This window comes from Trichosurus vulpecula, chromosome 9, assembly GCF_011100635.1.
Source record: "Trichosurus vulpecula isolate mTriVul1 chromosome 9, mTriVul1.pri, whole genome shotgun sequence".
In the NCBI taxonomy this organism is placed as follows: Eukaryota; Metazoa; Chordata; class Mammalia; order Diprotodontia; family Phalangeridae; genus Trichosurus; species Trichosurus vulpecula.
The window spans coordinates 6,341,808-6,359,193 of record NC_050581.1 but is presented as its reverse complement, the minus strand read 5'-3'; positions in this window follow the sequence as shown (position 1 = coordinate 6,359,193).

Here is a 17,386-nt window from a genome sequence, read left to right as displayed (position 1 = left end):
GGTAGGGACTTAATCAAAGGGAACAAGTCAATAGTCCCTCAAACCAGAATCCAGATTATAGCAGGACCTATTATTATTATTTAATATTATTATTTATTATTATTTATTCATTAGATTGTGAGCTCCTTGAGGATGGAGATCTTATTCTGCCTCTTTTTTGTATCTTTTTTGTATCCCTAGCACTTACACACATTGGTACATAGGTAATTGGTACATAAGAGGCACTTAGTAAATGTTTATGGATTAACAGACTGATGTTTATGGATTGACCTGTCAACAAGCCTGACTAGGCACTGATGCACTGAGCTACTGGCCCTTAAATTCTTTCCTTCTGGAGCTAAAATTGATCCTAGAGCCTGGGGTGGGGTTGAACCTGTAGGAGTTAAGTGTTCTCAGTTGTGAAGGCTAAAGGGATACAGAGGAAGGGAAGCAGAGAGGTCATGATGACAGGATGTTGTCCAAGGATAAGTGGCATTAACCACTCTATCTACTGGTATCTGAGATAGCAACTACAACTCCTTAAATTAAATGAGGGGGTGTGGCTAGTGCTAGACTCAGCTAAGGCAGCCAAGAGATAATCAACCCAGTAATCCCTGGTCTTTGATCCTATCTTGCTGGCTTACTGTTGCTGACCTATGTTCTTGTTGCCTCTAGTACTTATCCTCATAGACACTAATTCCGGTTAACTAAACTCCTTCTGTCGTTATCATCCTCTGGTGGCTGCCCCACCTCTGAAATAGCTCCATCAAGGGCTAGAGATCTTGGTTTGTCATTTGACTGCATTCAAAAGACACCTAGGGCTCCCACAGGGAGCAGGGAGCGATTTCAAAGGTACTTGATGGCAGGAGATGAAGTCTCTAGGGTACCACGGATTGGGAGCTGCCTCCTTGCTGATAAGCTCAGTGTCTCTAAGGTCCCAAAATATTGTTTCCACAACAGGATGTTCAGATCTCTGCATCTGAGAAGACTCTTGGATCATTCAAAGCCCAGGCCCAGTGAGGCTGAAATAAATGTCATATATCTCACTGCAAAACACAGGGCTGTGCAAATTAAAAGAACCTTGAGATATCAGATTGGCTAAAATGACAGAAGGGGAAAATGACAAATGTTGGAGGGGATAAGGAAAAATTGGGACACAAATATACTGTTGGTAGAACTGTGAACCAATCCAAGCACTCTGGAGAACAATCTGGAATTATGCCCAATGAGTTATAAAACTGTGTGTACCTTTTGACCCAGCAATATCACCGTTACGTCTGTTGCCCAAGGTAATCAGGGAGAAAGGAAAATAATCTTCATGTCCTAAAATCTTTATAGCAGCATTCTTTGTGGTGGCCAATAACTAGAAATTGAGGGGACGTCCATCAGCTGGGGAACGGCTAAACAAGTTACGGCGTATGATTATGACGGAAAACTTCTGTGCTATAAGAAATAATGAACTGGTTGATTTTAGAAAAACATGGAAAGACTTGCATGAAAGAATGAAATGTAAAATGAGTAAAACCAAGAGAATGTTGGAGTAACTGTGAACAACTAAGCTACTCTGGGTATTATAAATATTCAAATCAACTACAAAGGACCTGTGAAGGAAGAGGCTACTCGCCTCTAGAGAAAGGATTGATAAACAGAAGCATGCATAGTATGGTTTTACAGTATAGAGAGATTAACTGCCATCTCTCTATATCTGTGTCAAAAGGCGACCTTTTCTAGTGTGGGTTAGGGAAGGAGGGAAGGAGACAGTTTGGAACTTAAAATGTAAGAAAAAAATAAATTTAATTTAATAATAAAACAAACACAGGGCTATAAGTGACTCACTCCCTCAATTGTTTATCAGACCTAGAGAAGATGGGAATGCTGTGTGTGTGTGTGTGTGTGTGTGTGTTTATGGGGGGGGGGAAGGTGCTAGACATGATTTGAAGGGGAGGTGAACAGCTCTGTTTCAGCAAAGTGAGCAATAAATTTTGGTCATAAACGAAGATGAAAGAAATGGGCTTGGGCAGGGGAGGAGAAATGATGATGAGAATACCGTGACAAAGAGGTAGAAGAGGGAAGAAGCAATTCCAGCACTAGGGTTAAACATCTGGGGAAGTGCTTGGTTTCACTTTTTATCCTTTTAAGACCACCCAAGGAGTCAGAACTAAGGAGGGAGCAGGGTATGATGGAAATACCGGTTTAGGAGCTGGAGAATCTGGCTATTTACTGGCCATTTGACTGTGGACAAGCCACTCAACCTTTCTAAATCTCCATTTCCTTATCTGTAAAATGGGAATAATTATACATTTCCTAGAAGAGTTTTTTGTGGGCTTTGACATGTATAAAATGAGGCATTAATGTGAATCTTGAGAAGAGCTATTAAAAAGGGGGACTGCATCGGAGATGATCAATCTCTATTCCATACTGTTTGGGGTTCTTTATAAAAGAAAAGCACATCACAAATTCAACATTACTTTTAATACTATCTTGTTTGTCCTTCCTTCTGTTTTCTTCTGTGCACTTGATTTTATTTTTATCACATTTTTATTTCTCAATTACATTTTAAAAAAATTTAACATTCATTTTTTAAAATGTTGAATTCCAAGTCCTCTCCCTCCTTCTCATCCCTCCCTTGAGAAGGCAAGCAATAAGATATTGATTGTACATGTGAAGTTATACAAAATCTATTTCCACATTAGTTGTGCTGCAAAAGAAAATACACATTAAAAAAAGAAAAGGAAAATAAAGTGAAAAAGTATGCTTCAATCTGCACTCAAAGTTCTTAAGTTCTCTCTCTGGAGGTAGATAGCATTTTTCATCACGAGTCCTTCGGAACTGTCTTGGATCATTGCTTTAATCAGATTAGCTACGTCTTTCACAGTTGATCATCATTACAATATTGCTGTCACTAGTTCTCCTCATTCTACTTGCTTCACTTTGCATCAGTTCATATAAGACTTCCCAGGCTTTTCTGAAGCCACCTGGCTCATCATTTCTTATGGCACAATAGGATTCCATCACAATAATATACCACAACTTGTTCAGCCCTTCCTCAATTGAGGGGCAATCCGTCGATTTCCAATTCCTTGCCACCACAAAAAGAGCAGCTTTAAATGTCTTTGTTCAAATAACTCCTTTTCCCTTTTTTGATCTCTTTGGGATACAGACCTAGTAGTGGTATTGCAGGGTCAAAGGGTGTGTACAGTTTTATAGCCCTTTGGGCAGAGTTCCAACTTGTTCTTCAGAATGGTTGGATTAGTGTAGTAGCAATTTAGATTTGAAGATCTTTCCCACCCATTAATAGGCTGTGTGACCTGCTTACATCACAGGAAGCCCAAGTCACGTGTGGTGGGAGGAGCTTCGTGACAGGAGAGGGAGAGAGAGGGAGAGCGAGAGTAGTTATGACCGCTAATAGATGCTAATGGCCACCCTCGTGAACAGGCTGACTTAGCTGTACTGTGAGTTTGTTTTGGGGAAGACCCCGGCAGGGAGTCAGAGAGGTTTTGGGATGGCGAGGCTCCAGGTTGGGATATTGTGTGTGGAATGTTTTACTGCTCTGACAGACTGGGTAGATGGCTTGTGGGACATGATTCTCTCGTCTCTGAATAAATGGTTTCCTTCTTCTACCTTCTGTGTGGAGAGTCTTGTATTCTTTGCAATACAGAGCCACGTAGGCATTTTGACAATTATCATCTACATTGTTATCATTGCCTTACTGTTACAACTAGTTCACAACTCCACTAATAGAGCATTCGTATACCTATTTTTCCACATTCCCTCCAGCATTTGTCCCTTTCTTTTTCTGTCATGTTAGCCAATCTGAGAGGTATGAGGCAGTATCTAGAGTTGTCTAATCCATAGTGATGTAGAGCATTTTTTAATGTGTCTATAGGTAGCTTTGATTTCTTCTTCTGAAAATTATTCCTTTGACCATTTATCAGTTGGAGAATAGCTCTCATTTTTATAAATTTGCCTTAGTTTCCTATATATTTGAGAAATGAGACCTTTGTTAAAGAAACTTGCTGTAAATTCCCCTCCCCCCAGTTTCCTGCTTTCCTTCTAATTTTGGCTGCATTAGTTTCATTTGTGCAGAACCTTTTTTTTTAACATTTCATGCACTCAAAATTATTCATTTTACTTCTCATGAGCCTCTCTATGTCTTTTTTGGTCATAAATTCTTCCCTTATCCCTAAATACAACAGGTAAGTTTTTCCATGTTCCCCTAATTTATTTATGATATCACCCTTTATGTCTAAATCATTGATCATTTTTGACCTTATTTTGATGTATAGTGTGTAATGTTAACCTGTGCCTAATTTCTGCCAAATTGCTTTCTAGTTACTCAGCAATTTTTGTCAAATGGTGAGTTCTTACCCCAAAAGCCTGGATCTCTGGGTTTGTCACATACTAGATTACTATGGTCATTTGCTGCTACATATTATGTGCCTAATCTACTCCACTGATCCACCACTCTATTTCTTAGCAGTACCAGATTGTTTTCATGATTACTACTTTGTAATATAGTTTGAAATCTGATACTGCTAAGCTGTTTTCCTTCACTTTTTTCCATTGATTCCCTCAATATTCTTGACCATATTCCAGATGAACTATTATTTTTTCTAATTCTATAAAATAATTCTTTGGTAGTTTGATTGGTATGGTACTGAATAAATGAATTAACTTAGGTAGAAATGTCATTTTTATTATATTGGTTTGGCCTATACATGAACGATTAATGTTTCTCCAATTGTTAGATATATCTTTATTTGTGTGAAAAGTGTTTTGTAATTGTGTTCATATAGTCCCTGGATTTGTCTTATATTTTATATCATCTATAGTTATTTTAAATGGAATATCTCTTTCCATTTCTTCTTGATGAATTTTGTTGATAATATATAGAAATGCTGTTGATTTGTGTGGGTTTATTTTATATCCAGCAATTTTGCTGAAGTTGTTAATTGTTTCAACTAGTTTTTTAGATGATTTTCCAGGGTCCTCTAAGTGTACCATCATATCCTCAGCCAAGAGTGATAGTTGTGCTTCATCATTGCCTATATGTATTCTTTCAATTTGTTTTTCTTGTCTTATTGCTATAGTTAGCATTTCTAATACGATATCAAATGATAGTGGTGATAATGTACACCCTTGCTTCATCCCTGACCTTATTGGAAAGACTTTTAGTCTAGCCCTATTACAGATAATGCTGGCTCTTGGTTTTATTTCTAATTTCTTTTTTTTTTTTTGGAGGGGGGAAGGCAGGGCAATTGGGGTTAAGTGACTTGCCCAAGGTCAGACAGCTAGTAAGTGTGTTAAGCGTCTGAGCCCGGATTTGAACTCATGTCCTCCTAACTCCAGGGCCATCCTCTTGGTTTTAGATAGATACTCCTTATCATTTTCAGAAAGGCTCAATTTATTCCTGTGTTTTCTTGTGTTTTTTGATAGGAATGGCTGTTGTATTCTGTCGAAAGCTTTTTTTTTGCATCTATTTAGATAATCTTATGATTTTTGTTATTTTTGTTATTGATATAGTCTTCTGTGCATTTTTAAAGTGTTGCAATGCCTTTCTTCTTCTTGTGGTATACTATTGTTACCTTTCTTCTATCTCTCATCTTCCTAATTAAAATACAAAAAGGAAAAAAAAATCTTGTAATAAAAATTCAATCGAGGAAAGCAAATTCATACCATGACCATATCAAAAAATGCATGTCTCTTTCTGTACCTTGAATGTATCACCTCTCTCTCAGGCGGTGGGTATCATGTTTCATCATTGATCCTCTGGAGAAATGGTTGGTCACTGCTTTGATCAATTTCTTAAGTCTTTCAGATATATTTTTCTTTACATTATTTTTGTCCTTGTATAAATTGTTTACTTGGTTCTGTTCACTTCACTCTGTGTCCATTCATACTTTTCCAGATTCTTTGAAATTGTTTCTTGTCATTGCTTACGGCACAGTAATACTCCATTACATTCATATACCACGATTTGTTCAACCATTCTCCCAAATGATGAGTACTCTCTTTGATTTCAGTTCTTTTCTTTTTTCTTTTTAACCACGTCCCCTACCCCTGTGATCAGGAAGTTCTCTCTTTGCTTGTAACTATTCCTTTCCTGGTATTATCTGCCATCCAAACTACCCTCTTCCCTGCAGCAACAATCTGCTAGCAGCTACTGTGTTTGTGTAAGACCAATAACACCCAGCACAGAGGGCTGCGAACATAAGTTCTTTGATCTGCTTTTCTTAGGAAAGCAACTTTAAGGGGTTAACTATCTCACTTTAATTAAACATACATATATCATTTTAGTTCAGGGGGAAAGATCAGCCCCCTAAACTTCAAGGCAAATACAAACAGAAATTACAAACAATTCACAGTTACCAGAGAAGCACCAATATCTATCTGAGTTACAAAGCCAGAGGGGGCAGTTAAAACGGCTTGCCCAAAGTCTCAACACTCCTTCCATGAGTGAGCCCCAAAAGTCAAACACCAAGTTCCCCTCAATCATATCCTGTTTCTGACCTCACCTAGGCTAAGTGTATGAAAGTTCCCTATCCCCAGTATCACATCATATGCAAGTCAATGACTCCTGATTGCCTCAGTGCTGAGAAATATTCCAAAACAAAGACAACAAAAGGTTGCCCACCAATTCAAACAAGGGAGAGACTTGATAGTCTTAGCATCCCAGAAGGGAAGAACAGGGAAAAGTCTGATTGCCTTAACATTCCCCCATCCCTGCCTATCATGCTATTGAATCTAATGTGTTTGTACACCAAACTCTGTGTGTGTTCAACCCTCTTTTGTCTAGCATAGATGAGAATGAAGTTCATATGCTTCTCACTTTCCCCACTCCACCTCCATGTTTGTATACTAGAGAAGGGCTATTCAACAAGAAATTCAATAAACATTTATCCAGTCCCAGAACTCTCTTTGAAGCATTGTGGAAGATATAGGTTAGATAAGATTAGTCTCTGCTGTCATAGAACTTAGTGTGGCTGATGTGTATGACATACACAAATAAATGGTATATCATTGAAAAGATGCAGTGTGAGATCAAAGAGGCAAATGAGGCAAATAAGAAAAATGCAGATATTTTGATCCATATTTAGACTCTTCATCCCTGGCATCAGTGGCCATGACCAGTATTGGATGTGCCTCCCTAGCACCTGTGCTCATTCATCTCAGGAAAAGAATATGACCCAGAGTTTGGCAGTGGATCTCACTGGTTGGTCCTTTGATGTTCTCCGAGGCTCAAGACTGACTCACCAGACAGGCCCTTCTAACTTTTAGTCCTATGACTCTGCGAAAACTTTTAAATTTTGTAGAGGTTTGGCACCCTCACAATTGACCTTGAGCCCTAGGAAGATCTTTTGTTTCTTGAGATGACTAACCATCACACCCAGCTTAACCTACTCAATGTACTTGTGAGGTTAATGTCTCCTGCGTTTTCTGTGTTCTGGGCAATATCTGATTGAAAAGGGAAATGGAGATCAGAAGAGTGTGCTGACAGTATCAGGGACTGATTCAGTTTCAGTTTGTTTTACCTGGTAATAAGAAATCCAGAAGGGCTCCAACTGACCTTTACAGCCATTACGTGGCTTTGCATTCAAGCCAAATTGGACTATTTTATGTTGTCTCCGTTCATCTTCCGCCATCTTGTCTTGCCCTCTCCTACCACCTACCTCCTACCATTTGCCCACTCTAGTCCCAACATAGGGAATGGATTCCCCCTATATCCAGGGGTGTGCTTGAGGCAGCTTGTACCAGCTCGAGGGAGCCAATTGTTAAATTTTCAGTGTCAGCATTTACATCTCAGAAATTAGCAAGTACTACATATAGGGGTTTATTATTCTTCATTTGTTGTTTTACTTATTTTCTTTGTTGATTTATTATTTTGTTGATTTCTAGACTTAAGAAAGTGATGGCAAAAATGTTAATGATGCCAATTAATCTGAAAAATGTGTCACGCATACATTTTCCCAGATAGCCAGTTGTTAAATATTTACCAGCACACCAGTGCCCTGAAATAGTTTCCATCCTCCGAGGTCCAGATCAGGTGCCTCTCCCTCCTTAAAGCCTTCCTTAGATTCCCCCACTCAGAAGTGATCTCTTTCTCCCTCCCTAAATTTTCCATCTCCATCTGTTTGTCCTTTCCCATGCATTTATCAGATTCTACCTTCTGTAAAGATCTCGTTCATCCTGCCGCCCCCACTAGATTGTACCTACCTCAGAGAGATGATAGGAAGTGCTTTGTAAACTTTAATGATGTGACTTATTGTCATCGACATCATCACTGTAATCTCTTTGAAGGGAGGATCTAGGACAGTGTTGTTCTCTATCCTTCCAATACTCTAACACCAATGGAACTGTGATCTCATCCATGTGGGTATTCCCTCCAATGATACAGTTTGCAAGCCATCCAGGCCTGCCCATTTCTTTGATTACAGTCTTTAAGACCTTCTCCTGTGTAACTCCTTGTTTGTAAATCAAGTGCAGACCACACATGCCCAGGATGCACCTCTACATAGAACTTAGAGTGATGGTCAAAATCAGTTCTTTGGAGTCTAGTATTTCTTCACTGAAAGTCATAGAACAGCAATGAAACAATTTTGGTGTTTAAAAAGTAGGGCTTAGAATATTGTATTCATTGTTAGCCATAGTCACTGTATTGGTTGTTGTTTGGTTAACTGTTTTTCTTTATCATGAGGGATGATTCAATTCTAGGGCCCTAGGTTACTAGAACCTAACCTGGATGTTCTAGACATAGAAAAGCCTACCACCACTGGGAGAACCCTTCTCTTGCTGCCTTCCTCCCTTTTATTCTTCTCACCCTCCCCCCAATTCCACTGTTCATATGACTTGGAAGAGATGATAATCACCAATTCTATTCCTTCTAGTGAGATGGAGGACAACCAGAACTCACCATCTGCCCAGCCATGGCCTCCTAAGGTCCTCTATGCCAGAGGTGTCAAGCAAAACTCTGAAGTAAGGCACAAAGTGAATTAAAATGCAATTGGGAAATGCTTAACAAAAATAAATTAAAAATACAATGCAACTTAGACAATGTTAACTTCTGGTTTTCTAAGTCAATATGCAGCTTGCAGGGATCAGTCTCGATTTGAGTTCCACCACTACTCTAAGACTTAAGACTTACCATTTGCCTTCCCTCCAGACCTCTAGCAATATCATCTGACCTACTAATCTAGCCTAGAGACTCTTAGGACTCCCAAGCCTTTCCATTTGCCCTATAGCTATTTTTTTTATATGCTGTCTCTCCCCAATGAGAATGCAAGCTCCAGGAAAGAAGAGGAACTGTCTCATTTTTTTCTATTTGTATCCCTAGAGTTTAGTGCAGTGTTTGGCATACAGTAAACACTTAATATATGCTTTTTCATTATTCATTCATTCACTATATCCAAAAATGACTGATATAAAAACAAAAAGCAATAAAATAATTAGTAGTGTCCCTTATTCTTTCTATGCCTTCATCCTGTCTAAGCTGCTGTCAGCCCAACGATCCCCTCCACCACACCCTAATTATAGTCCTGCCTGGGGGCCATATTTATCCCACCCTTCAATCTCAGCTTTTCTTTAGGGTGTCACTTATCCTGGTAAGGGGCTCAGGATAATAACCCATGTTATACACTTGGCGTTCTGTTATCAGGGTCTGTGTCACCCAGAGGACATTAAATAGGTGTTGGTACATCCTGGCTTTCAGGAGAGAGCAAGCTCACCAAAGTAGAGGATGCCTGTCTGGTAATCCTGGTGCCTCTGCTCCTGTATCCTGAACAAGGCGAACAAGCATGACTGCCTCGGTCAGCTGGGCACATTTCAACTTGTCTTAAGGACTCCATGGCATTAGGAGGGGAAGTGCCAGTGAGGAGAGAATAGAGTCGTAGGCTGGCAAGGAATTTAGAGCTCATCTGATCCAACATCTTCATTTTAGAGGGGAGGAAGCTGAGATCCAGAGAGAAGTGGCCGGCCTGTGGTGGCACTGTGTGTGCAGGAGCCAGCTTGAAGCAGTTCAAGAGAACAGAATGTTAAACTTTCAGTGTGAGCTTTTGCACCTCAGAGATTGGCAAAAGCTGAAAATCTGGATTTGATTTATCGTTTTGTGGATTCTGTAGACCAATAATGTCACGCTCAAATAGAAACAGGCCACTTACTTGTATATAAGGATCCCTGCCAGCTGCATGTTGACTTGGTTGTAAAATGTAATGTTATTTATGTTTTATTGTATTTTTATTTATTTTGTTAACTATTTCCCAATTATACTTTAATCTGCTCCTGTCCCTAAGGAGTATTGCAGCCTGTGTTGGACACTTCTGGTCTAGACTTAAGAAAGTGATGGAGAAATGTCAATAATCCATGATCCTCTAGTGAGTTAACAGCAAAGTCACAACAGAGGACCTAGTCTTATGACTCCTATCCCAATGCACTTTCCTTATACAAGACTGCTGCCCCTGATCATAGCAAGGTATGATAACCTTTGGTTTTATGCCTTTTACCACCCAGGAATGAGTGAGACAATGTCTCATACACCATCATTGCTCTAGGACCTCTAGGATTATTTTAGGGGTTTAGGCCTGAGAGTCTTAACAGCACCTGGGGAGTTCTCTCCAGGTCAGGCTGAGTTATGTTCAGGAAGAATAGCTCTGGGATGAAGAGAAAGAATCCATGGAGCATTCCATTCAGTCTAGCTTCTTGGAGTTCTACTTCCTTCTCATCCTTTTTCCCATCATGGTTTCTGATCTGATCCTCCAAGGCAGTTGTAGAGACTTCATACCAACCATCCCAGAGATTGAAGAATCTAAGAGTTGGAAGGGACCTCAGTGGCTTCCTCCAGCAACCTGAATAAGAATTCACTCTACAACACACAACAAATGTTGTGTGATGTGATTGGCCCACTTCATACCAGCACTGAATCATTTTGGAGGAAAGGATTACAGATGAGTATTAGAAACCATCCTACATAAGTGAATACAACTCCCATATTTCATCCTCATTTTGACACCTCCCCCCTTAATCAGCTGGGAGAATATCACTAGAGAACAACTTTGAATAAAAAATCTAATTATCAGTCAGAAAACTCCTTCATAGGTCAAGCGTGGGAAGACGGAAGGAGTAGAGCTGCAGGTTTTATTTAAAGTCGTTTTAGGTGTCATTCCCCAGTCTCCACATTCATTCATTCATTTATAACCAAGTCCAAGGTCTTGTGCTACCTTCCCCAAAGAATGTGTAAGAAAACCCATAGTCTCTGCCTTCGAGGAGCTTACAGTCTAGCAGGAAGGTATGACAAGCACACTAAAAACCAGGAAAAACATTAGAATGCTTTCAGGGTGGGGAAGGTTTCTATGAAAGAGACCAAGGTAAAACCTGATGGAGGGACTGTTGGAGGGAGCCCTGAAGCTGCCTTGTAGTTTGGATGAAGTTGAAACAGAAGACAATTCATAACCACTCATCTTTACACAGCACTTTGCCAAATGACTTTCCTCCCAACAATCCTACAACGTGGGTTGTGCAAGGATAGCTATGCCAATTTTTCTTTCTTTTTAAAAATGTTTTAGTTTTTTAAAAATTAATTTTAAACTTAAATATACAATAAGAAAAGCAAAAGGAACATTTATAAGCTTAACTATTAAAACTTAAATACGAAACAAGAAAAGAAAAAGAAGCATTGCCATGGGGCAGGATTCAAAATATAAAGCAACAAATTTCCATTTCAAGTAAGCCCATATAACAAATACTGTGCATTGTGTCCAGAGCCGTCCATCTTTTCTTCGCTTCCTTATATTCCTTTGCTTCTTTTGTTCTCTGCTGTGCATTGCTTACTTTGTTCTCTTTCCCCCCTCCCACCCCCAAGAAGGCTACAATTGAGCATGGAGATAGAGACACATACCACGCACACAAATATACACATACACACATAAGGTTATATATACACACACATACAATACATACACTTACACACACATACATATACCTGGATACCTATAACCACACTCATATGCACACACACATTCATATACAGCTGCGTGAGACTGTACTGTACTTATTTGTCCTCTGTTTCTTTAAGGGTGGACAACCTCTTCCTTCTTAAATCCAAGTCTTTACGTAGTTTTCTAAGTCTACCAACTCATCACTTCCTACACCACTGCAATATTCCCCCCTTTTTCAAAAGAAGACAGAATCCTATTTGGAGATGATCTGGGTTCAGATCCTGACTGCTACCCACTGTCTTAGTACCTTAGTTAGACAGGTCGCATAAACTCTAAGGGCCTCAGTTCCCTCCACTATAAAGTGAAGGGGTTGGGCTAGGTGGCCTCTACGATTTCTTTCAGCTCCAAATGTGTGATCCTATTTTCAGAAAGGAAAATCTGTTGCTAAAAGGTCATGCACCATCGTAGTAAGTGACAGAGCCAGGATTCCTACCCAGGTCTTAAGTCAAAGTTCAATTCTCTTTCCATGAAGTCACATTCCCTCTCAGTTCTCAGGAAAGGTGAGGGGACAGAAGAGCAAAACAAAACAAAACACCTGAAGCTCAAAGCAGACGCCTCACCTCCTGGCCTCCTCATTAGAAGGCACTGTTCAGACCAGGAATTTGTTCTGCATCACTTCGCAGCATCAGAACCTGTGCCAACAGACCATGGGGTCTGAGAGCGGGCTTCTCATCTTTTTTCCTTCTTTTCATCCACAGTCCCAAGGGCCCTCCTGCCCTCCCACCAATGACAATCCGTTATTTGCAATATGATTTGTAATGCAGACAAGAGCTTTGGAGCCCCTCAGACAATGAGGATGCTAGGGAAACTGAATCCTTTTAAATCGCAGACCCACAGAGCCTCAGACAGGGAGGGACCTCAGAGGTCAGCTAGTCCAAACTGCACCTTAACAGAAATTTTCTCCCCAGAATTCATAACGAATGTTCATTTAGCCTCTATTTGGAGACACTCCCAGCGATGGGACACTTATCATCTCCCAAGGCAGTCCCTATAGCTCTGTTTAGCTCTACTGGTTAGGAGACCTCTCTTTATATTGAACTGACTTTAGAGGCCGCTAGGTGTCTCAGTGGATAGAGCATGGGCCCTGGAGTCAAGAGGACCTGAGTTCAAATCTAGCCTCAGACATTTACTGGCTGTGTGATTCTGGGCAGGTCACTTAACCCTCGTTGCCAAGAAAGAAAAGGGGGAAAAATGAACTGAACCTACCTCTGCAATTTGCACCAGCTGCTCCTATTTCTGCTTTCTGGGGCCAAATAGAACAATTCCAGTTCCACAGGATAGCCATTCAGACACTCAAGGACAGCAATCATGGGCCCTCTTCTTTCTTCCAGCTTAAACACTTGTTCCATTAACAAATACATTTCCATCAACCATTAGGTTAATCTACCTCTGTTTACAAGCCACATGAAGTATTTGAACTCCTTCTAAGGAACGTCTCCTTTGAACATTGTGTCCTAATGTCCCAGCGCTGGTGAAAGCCCATTCTAATCCCAATGGGGTAGATAACACCTCCTCCCTCTCCACCAAGAAAAAAAGACACCCTTTAATTAAGGGGAAGTACAAGAACGGGGAGCATCCGCTAACTCTGATAGGTTTGGTCAGTGCTGCTCCAGGTTGGGAGAATTCCTTCGGCCAGTTGGCTATCAGAGTGGGGAAAATCAGGACCGGGAGCCAAATCAGAAGGAAATCTCCTAAAGTCATGATTATTTCTCATGATCCCTGGAAAAACCTGAGAAAGAGCCATCAATTAATATTCCCTTCGTTGACTCTGAATAACTTACTAGGAGTCCCGTCAGAGACTCTCCTGATGCAAAAGGCTTACAAACACCCCTTCTCCGACTCATTGCTCCTACCTTGGTGTGTCAGATGACCCAAGGACAGACCCTACTCTCCCCTTACAATCACTCAGTCTCACAAGACTTCAAAATAAAGTTTTATATAGTTAAAAACACACCAAAAAGAATCATATCTGAACCCACAGAGAATCTAGACCCACCCACGCCGCCCAGAGGGACACTCTCTCCCCCAGTCCCTATGACCAAGCCCTCTTAATTCCAGTGCCTTCCTTCTTTTAATTATTTCCTATTTATCCCGTATATAGCTTGCTTTGTATATATGTGTTTGCATGTTGTCTCCTCATTAGATTGCAAGTTCCTCAATGACAGGGATTGTCTTTTGCCTCTTTTTGTATCCTTGGCAGTTAGCACAGTGCCTGGTACACAGCAGGTGCTTAATAAATGTTTATTAATTGACTGCAAGGGATTGACTGGCAGGGATTCATTCTTCCATATCAGTTTCTCTGTGCCTCATGGCAGTTTTGCTGAAAATATGCTTCAAGTTGGTTCTGTACCTTCTCTCTGGCTATTGTTCTCTCTTCTAAGAGAACAGAGGTCATGGGTCACGAGGGGTCACAGGCAGGGGTCAGGAGCCTCGCTGCTGGCCACTCCAGCCGCGCTTAGCTCTGCTTTGCCGGTCCCTGATGTTGGATTCTCTTCCAGCAGATGGTGCTAGTTACCTCTCTCCAGGTACCAGTCTTTGAGTAGCTGGACCATGGAACAATTACTCTGGACCTCAGCTTACAGGTCTTTTTTTCCTTTTGAGAGAACTCGCACTTCTCGCCTATTTAAACATTCTCCTGTGGGTCCCATAGCCCTAGTCCTCTGCACAGCCTCTAAGTGACTTTGAGGATATTTCTTCCTTGGATCGCTGAAATGTTTCTCTATTTTTCTGCTGCCAGGGACTTTACCCGTCTGGGCCTCAATGCGCTTTTCTGAAAAATGGCAGGGTTAGACCCAACGACCTCTAAAGTCTTTTTTCCACTTTAAGTCTATAGTCCATGACTCACAATGAGTGTCTAGCTTTGTTGTTGTTGTCTGTTTTTGGAAGAGGACCAAAACGACATCACTATGCCAGAGTCAAGTTACGATGCATCCGACTGGCTGATTGGACCAATAGGATGCTCCACCACAGCTTGGGCACAAACAGTCCATGTGAACATTTGGGATGGATTCTCTAAATCCGCACCTCTCTCGTTTCTTTTGAGCTGCTTCAACTCTGCTTTGCTCATAGAGCACAGCCCCTTCTCTGATGTGGGCATGCCATGCTGGGCAGTCCTGTGCCAGTGTCTCCCATGCCACACAATCAATTCCAAAGTTCTTAAAAGAGACCTTGGGAGTGTCCTTGTATTGATTCTTCCGACCACCACGTGAGCGCTCGCCCTTGTTTTAAACCTCTTTCGATCCCCTTGGGCCTGGGCAGCAAACTTCTTGCTGACATCTCAATCTCCCACTGAGTCTTTCATAGAAGGGCTCCTCTCTTTTCCTTTGTTGTTCCTTCACAAGGAAGTTGTGGTTTCCTTGGGGACTGCTGATCTAGATTATGCAAATTGTCCCAGGCTGGTTCTTTGTAATGACTTAAAGGGAAGGAAGTGGGTCAGAGCTGGAAGCTTCTAGCAAGAGCTCCTAGCACATGTGCACGATGGATAGGGAGATGGGTGGTCCCCTACTATAGAAACACAGGGGTACGTGGTATAAGTAGCAGATTGGGACTTTGCTGTAGAAGCATGCAAACTACTGTACTCAAAGACCAGCACTCCACAGGCTTTGGGTCTTGTGTGTCCATGCATGCACTTAGCATAGCATTCAGAACCAGAAGAGATGGTTAGGGATGATAAGGGATAGGTAAGGAAAACAAGGTCAATAGAGATGTGGCAACTGACCCTAGATCCCACAGGGATTTGGGATTTAAAAGCAGGGCCTCAATTAAAAATTTAGAGCTTTTTAAAAAAATTGCATTATATTCTGTGAGTTGGTATATTGCCCTGGGGTTTATTTCCATGAGACTTAGGCCCCAGAGGGTAGTGCTGTATGTCCCAAGGGAACAATGATCCCTGGAGGAGTTTATTTATGAGTAGCACAGGTATGACCCAGACAGGACAGATCACACGGAGAGTCAGTCTTGGGTGACATTTGGTCCTAGACTCTCATACTTCAGTGTGTGCCTCAGGGTATGCTATATGCTTTCCCTCTCCTCACCATAAAGTATGTGTTGACTCTGTAGGTTATTATCTATGTCCACACGGGTTTTTTAAACATGGCTCAGTGGGAGACATGGAAAGATATCTCTGAATTTTGCCCACCATTCTCCAAGGAAGACTGATTCCTTCTGGGAGAGAAGCAGGAGATAGGAGGCTGGCCTCTCTGTTCTCTGAGAAGGGGTATAGAACTAGAAATAAATCTATCTGCCTTCCTAAATATTGCTGGTATAGATGGAGTTGTTGTACTCACTACATGTGGCCTCCAACAGTCCCTCCTGATGAGACCTTGGTCAGATTAAAATGTAATTGGGAAATATTTCACCAGTAAGATGGGGTCAGCAGGGATCTGCTTCTGTTTTAGATACTTTAGATACTGTGCGCTAATTTTCACTGATGGGAAACAAAATCCTATATTGTCAAGGGCTCAATTTATTTATTAATTTTTAAAGTTTCATTGACGCCTTTTTTTTCACCTAGGTATAACTGGATATGCCCTGATTCTCAGGCTTCCAGAAGTCTTTCCTTGTAACAAAGGACAAACAACGGTTAAAGGTAACAGTGTTAACTACATCTATTTTGCTGTTGGGCGGGTAAGCAGGGAAGTGGGGCTTTCAGCCACTTTTAATCAACGTCCCTTTTGTCGTTCATCCTTGTTCTGATGTCTGGACTTGTGGGTGAATTGGATTTAAGCAAGGCAGAGCCGAGCCAAGCTGTCAGCCTCACTCTGTCCTCCAGAGCCAGAGTCATGGGAGTGGAAGTAAAAAAGTCAAGACAACCGATGACGACCCAGGATAACAAATGGGTGACCTTGGCCTTTCTAAATTCTCATCATCAGTAGTCAACATTAGTAAGGTTATATTCTATCTTTTCCACACTACCTTTTCTTCACTCTACATGAATGAAACTGCTTGTTGGAATGAACTATGCAAAAACTTAAATCTACATTCCTTTAGAAAGTAACCCAACTATTTGGTCAACACTAAAACTCTGCTACAGCTGTAAAATAACAAAGCTTATTTTGTTCTTCGTATCATCTACCTATGATTCAAATTAGGTTTTTCCTTGTTTTTTCAAAAGTCTAACTGAGCTAGGATGACAAAGTAGAAAGAGCTCTAAACTAAAGTCTAGTCTAGAGGTCTGGGTTTGAATTCCACCTACAACACTGAGTTGTGTGATCACAGAAACATCGCTTAATTCACTGCAACTTTTTAAAAAAACACCACTTATTAAGAATCTGCTATGTATAAAGGTTTGGTGCCTAAAATATATAAACTATATATAGTATATATAAGTATATATATAGTTTATACATATATATGTATACATGCGTATGTGTATGTGTGTATATACATATACATATACATAACTAATAGAACTGCTCTAC